At 42.1% G+C, this 5,769-nt stretch overlaps 1 long non-coding RNA gene across 19 annotated transcripts; it reads left to right on the forward strand.

Moving 5' to 3' along the window:
* Positions 1 to 261: 261 nt before the first annotated feature.
* On the forward strand, positions 262 to 1,291 carry LOC126984890 (uncharacterized). Of its 19 annotated transcripts, none has more exons than XR_007738184.1 (5): positions 335 to 389; positions 516 to 563; positions 648 to 773; positions 900 to 977; positions 1,020 to 1,291. It is a non-coding gene; the product is annotated as an uncharacterized LOC126984890 (long non-coding RNA). The 19 variants fall into 19 exon arrangements; XR_007738194.1 differs by having other exon boundaries at positions 942 to 977; XR_007738182.1 differs by lacking the exons at positions 335 to 389; positions 900 to 977 and adding an exon at positions 262 to 302 and having other exon boundaries at positions 1,068 to 1,291.
* Positions 1,292 to 5,769: the final 4,478 nt, after the last annotated feature.

The following is a 5,769-nucleotide window of genomic DNA, read 5'->3' on the forward strand; positions in this document are numbered from 1 at the left end:
TGACTTGGCAAATGACGCCACACAGTCTACTGTAGCATAACTACTTTGGTTTCCTACATCAGCTATATATGAGTTGAGCTTGTATATAATGTAGAATTTCATATTTATAAACCTTATATTATAAAAGGTTTGGTTAGATTTTGAGGTAATTTATCACATTTACTGACATACGAGGGGTGCAGGTTACCTCATTTATCACATCTACTGACATACAAGAGGTGCAGGTTACCTCATTTATCATATCTACTGACATACAAGAGATGCAGGTTATCTCATTTATCACATTTACTGACATACAAGGGGTGTAGGTTACCTCAGCATTTATCACATTTTTTGACATACAAGGGGTGCAGGTTATCTCATTTATCACATTTACTGACATACAAGGGGTGTAGGTTATCTCATTTATCACATTTACTGACATACAAGAGGTGCAGGTTATCTCATTTATCACATTTACTGACATACAAGGGGTGTAGGTTATCTCATTTATCACATTTACTGACATACAAGAGGTGCAGGTTATCTCATTTATCACATTTACTGACATACAAGGGGTGCAGGTTATCTCATTTATCACATTTACTGACATACAAGGGGTGTAGGTTATCTCATTTATCACATTTACTGACATACAAGAAGTGCAGGTTATCTCATTTATCACATTTACTGACATACAAGGGGTGCAGGTTATCTCATTTATCACATTTACTGACATACAAGGGGTGCAGGTTATCTCATTTATCACATTTACTGACATACAAGGGGTGCAGGTTATCTCATTTATCACATTTACTGACATACAAGGTGTGCAGGTTATCTCATTTATCACATTTACTGACATACAAGAGGTGTAGGTTATCTCATTTATCACATTTACTGACATACAAGTGGTGCAGGTTATCTCATTTATCACATTTACTGACATACAAGGGGTGTAGGTTATCTCATTTATCACATTTACTGACATACAAGGGGTGCAGGTTATCTCATTTATCACATTTACTGACATACAAGAGGTGCAGGTTATCTCATTTATCACATTTACTGACATACAAGGGGTGTAGGTTATCTCATTTATCACATTTACTGACATACAAGGGGTGCAGGTTATCTCATTTATCACATTTACTGACATACAAGGGGTGCAGGTTATCTCATTTATCACATTTACTGACATACAAGGGGTGCAGGTTATCTCATTTATCACATTTACTGACATACAAGGGGTGCAGGTTATCTCATTTATCACATTTACTGACATACAAGGGGTGCAGGTTATCTCATTTATCAGTTTTAAAAAGATAAAGAATAAACTTAGGTGGGACGTTTCACGATAGGCAGTCGACAAAAGACACGGTACCGTGTTATAATTCATCCACCCTCTGTAAACAAAGCCCGCGCATGCGCAGATCGGATGGGATGACTTATGATAGGCGGATGGCACATGACACCACACCGGGCCTGCGGAGTAGAAGCCAGGCACGCTGACACTAGACCACGGAGGAGTGAATATGCTGGTCAATTCTTGCATTAGGATTTGGATAGTATAGCGGTGAGGAAGAATACAAAGTCGAGTGCAGCGGAGCCAAGGGGAAGAAGCATGCAGTTAGCAAGTTCAGAAGAGCAGTCAGCATGAAAATATCGATAGAAGATAGAAAAAGATCCAACACTGCGGCGGACTTTTAGAGGTACGACACTGTTAGTAGGAGGAGGGAAGTAGATGAGAAGAGACTTAGACTCCTCTTTGTCCTAAAGGGGTGTATGTGTGGAGCCTCCCCCCACACGTGAGATGCATGATACTCCATACGAGGGTGGATAAGGCCCCTGTATATGAACAGCATATGTGCTGTGGAAAAAAGAACTGGCGGAGACGATACAGAACGCCCAACCTCGAGGAAGCTGATTTAGTGAGAGAGATGTGACTTTTCCAGTTGAGATTTTGAGCTAAGGATAGACCGAGGATGTTTAGTGTAGAAAAAGGTGACAGCTGAGTGTTGTCGAAGAATAGGGGATATGTGATTGGAAGATTGTGTCGATTTGATAGTTGTAGAATTTGAGTTTTAGAGGCGTTGAAGGACACCAGGTTTCTCCTACACGAATCAGAAATGATCGCAAAGTATGAGGTTAAGCGCTCTGCAGCCTCCAGTCGGGAGTCTTGTAATTCCTGTAGGGAGGGTCTTCTGTTCAAAGAAGTTGAATAATACAGAGTAATCAGAGTACGAGTGCATAGGACAGTATGTTATGGAAAGAACATCATTGATGAATAAGAGGAAGAGAGAGGGGAGATAGGACAGAGCCCTGCGGGACACCTCTGTTAATAGGATTAGGGGAAGAACAGTTACCGTTTACGATAGCAGAGATAGAATAGCCGGAAAGGAAACTGGAGGTAAAGGTACAGAGAGAGGGAAAACGACCGTAGGAAGGTAATTTAGAAGGCAAAGCCTTGCGCCAAACTTTGTCGAAAACTATCGATATATCTAGCGCAACTGAGAAAGTTTCAACGAAACGGCTGAGAGAGGATGACCAGGAATCAGTTTGGGAGGTAAAAAGATCACCAGCAGAACGCCCCTTGCGGAACCCATACTGGCGATCAGAAAGAAGGTCAGAGGTGGATAGATGCTTAGAATCTTCCGGTTAAGGATCGATTCAAAAGCTTTTGAAAGACAAGAAAGTAAAGCTATTGGGCGGTAGTTTGTGGGGTTGGAGCCGTCACATTTCTTAGGCACAGGTTGTATGTAGCAAGCGCGGATCCAGGATTAAAGTTTGGGGGGGGGGGGGGGGGGGCGGTGCCTGAATTTTTGCGGACGGAAGGGGCATCAGCACTACTGGCTCACCATTCTCGGCAGTCCTGTTCCTGAACAACTGGTGGACTGACCTGAATCAATGGGCATAAGGACCTGGACTTGGTGCCAATGCATCGCTGAGCGGCCAGTGTTCCTCTTCGAATCCGAATGAGACGGCCGATTCCTCTGAGAAAAAAAAATTGTTATAGCCGGAGCGCGCTTATGGGCTAGTTTTCGTATCCGCTCAGGACCATGGGGGTGGGGGGGGGGGGAAGTTGATGTTGAAAGGCAGAGACGATAGAGTTTGACCAGGTAGGGTGACAGCACGTAAGCACAGTTTATAATAACAATAGGAGACACTCCATCAGGCCCATAAGCCTTCTGAGGACTGAGGTAAAGAGGGCCTAGATAACATCATTCTTATTAACTAAATTTAATCAAAAAGGTGGGGTTGTATTTTTGTCTTATATTATTCTTTCATTTTTCCTCTTTCTTTTGGTATATGTAAGAATCTGATGAAAAAATAATAAATAAGTGCTATGCAACATGCAGTGAAATGCAATGCAACGTCCCGCGCGTCGCTACGGGCTGCAAGCCACGTTTTTACTTCTTTTTTTTTTTTTTTTTTTTTTTTTTTTTTTTAGTCTAAGGTTCTCTTGCACTACTTAAGAAAATTGAATTTTTTTAGCGCTCACCAATATTTTCTCATATTTATCCGTGAAAGAATATAAATATTTTCTTCATAAATCCAACAACAACAAAAAAAAATGTATCCGCATCAGATGTCTTTTGCATTATATTTTATTGATTTTACACAGTAGAACACTGGTTTTTACTTTGAAATATGGCGAAATATAATAAAATTCGAGTACCTGGACTTGTGACCCCGTACGAAACACCTGACCTTGGGTAAACAAAGCAGCCTGTGTACACAACCAATGCAAGTAAGTAAAGGAAACCATGTCTGCCTTTTCTTCATATCTTGATGTATATATTCTGTGAATCTGAAGTCCCTAGCTGCAATAGGTAAATTACACTAACTGCTTCAGTTTCATCGCTTGCTTTCTCAAAGCCATGTTTTTTGCACTTTACTGCAGCTTATGAGAGTATGTGTAAGGAATAGGGTCTGCTATCGAAACTATTGTTTGAAGTTGATTTTGAGTTTTGAGAAATATTTGTCAAAAATGTTTTTTATTTTTTCATCGAGCTCTCAAAGAAATATTTTTACTATTGTATAAAACCAAACGATAGCAAGCGTTAATCTCCTATCCTTCTTGATTAAAATGCCTTGGAACGAAAGAGATAAGGGAAATAAGGGAGGAGTTACACTTAGAACATAAGGAATTTAACATGGGATTCGCGATTTCACCACCCCCCTTTATTAAAATCTAAATAACAGGCATAGTGGAGTTACTCCGAGTCAGAGGAAGAGCGAATAGGAAGAATATGCCTAGAATCGTCCAGAGTGTAGTATTTTTTTAGAAAGTTTTAGAGAAGAGTTCATGCTTAGAGACAGATGTGACGGCGGTGCTGTCGTCTGAGTTAAGAATAGAAGAGAAAGATGAAGAAGTGAAACTGGAGGAGATATTTTTGTCTAGGTGCTAGAAGTCTCTGAAAGAATTAGAAAAACCAAGGTTGCGGCACTTTCTATTGATGAAAGAGTTTTGGTTTGTCGGAGAATAGATTTGGCATGATTCCGGACAAAAATGTAAAGATCATGATTAGCAGGAGTGCAAAGACTCTGGTACCTTTTGTAAGCTGCCTGTCTAAATACCTTTAATTAATAGCACGGGACCAAGAATGATTGAACCTAGGCTTTTTAGCATGAGCAATAGAGAAAGTACATGGAATGTGTGCCTCCATTCCAGAGACAATCACCTTAGTGATGCGCTGGGCACACACAGAGAGGTCTCTCTCCTGGAAGCAGTAACCTAATCATTACCCGGGAAATCGGAGAAGTACATCCTCACGTCGTCCCAATTAGCTGAAGAGAGTTTAAAAAAGCACCGGCTGTTTGGTGAGTCCTTAGGATGTACAGAAGCGATAGGACAGGGTACAGAAATAAGGTTATGATCGGAGGACCCTAACGGAAAGAAGATTTTAACAGAGTAAGCAGAAGGGTCAGAGGATAGGAAGAGGTAAAAAATGCTACACGTGTCTCCAAAGCTGTCGGAGATACATGTTGGTCGCTGAACCAACTGCTCTACGTAGATCATTGAGGAGAACAAAGTCGTAGGCTTGTTCACCAGGCTGGGCAAGGAAAGAGGAAGAAAACACAGGAATGATAAAAAACACCTCGAGGGGAAGTTATTATAGACACCCTTCCCATCAGGTGGCGACGACCAAGTTTGATCGCCGACGTGCCGCAGGCATTACGCATTTCGGCCGCCTATATGCCGTACATGGCCACCGGTTTACAGAAGGTATGCTTTCTGCCTAGGGTACACATGCGGAAAACTGCAGGTGTGCCGCCGGTCAAACCACCAACCGGGAATATTGCTGATCTTGCCGGCGGTCTGGCCACGACTGACAGGACGGTGGTAATCGGGGAAGACCGAGACCGTGACCGGGAATGTGCACAATCCCCTGTAGTGAATCCGGACCCTGGTCCGCTCCCACTCTCAGACCGCTGCACCAGACATCACTTAGGTCGAGTGGCCTTTGCTTCTAGGTGTGGCGTTGCCGGGTCCGTGAAAGATCTTGAACTCACTGCGTCATGTAGGATGTTTCGAGGGCAGAGAAACGTATTGATGCCGGGTGAGTCTTTTACTGTTGGCGGTGAAGCAGCCACTGATACAAGTGCAGCGCCAGGTCACGATGTTAATACTGGCTCTCGATGGAGAACTTATCTTAGTAAAACTACTTAACTATCTATAGGAACAAGGGAACAACAACTATCTTATAATTTTTTATACCCTTTACATTTTTTTCAGGTGCTTACTGTCACACCATCCACTCATTAAAATTAATAAAGCTATCCCTT

Source organism: Eriocheir sinensis, chromosome 57, assembly GCF_024679095.1.
Source record: "Eriocheir sinensis breed Jianghai 21 chromosome 57, ASM2467909v1, whole genome shotgun sequence".
Classification (NCBI taxonomy): Eukaryota; Metazoa; Arthropoda; class Malacostraca; order Decapoda; family Varunidae; genus Eriocheir; species Eriocheir sinensis.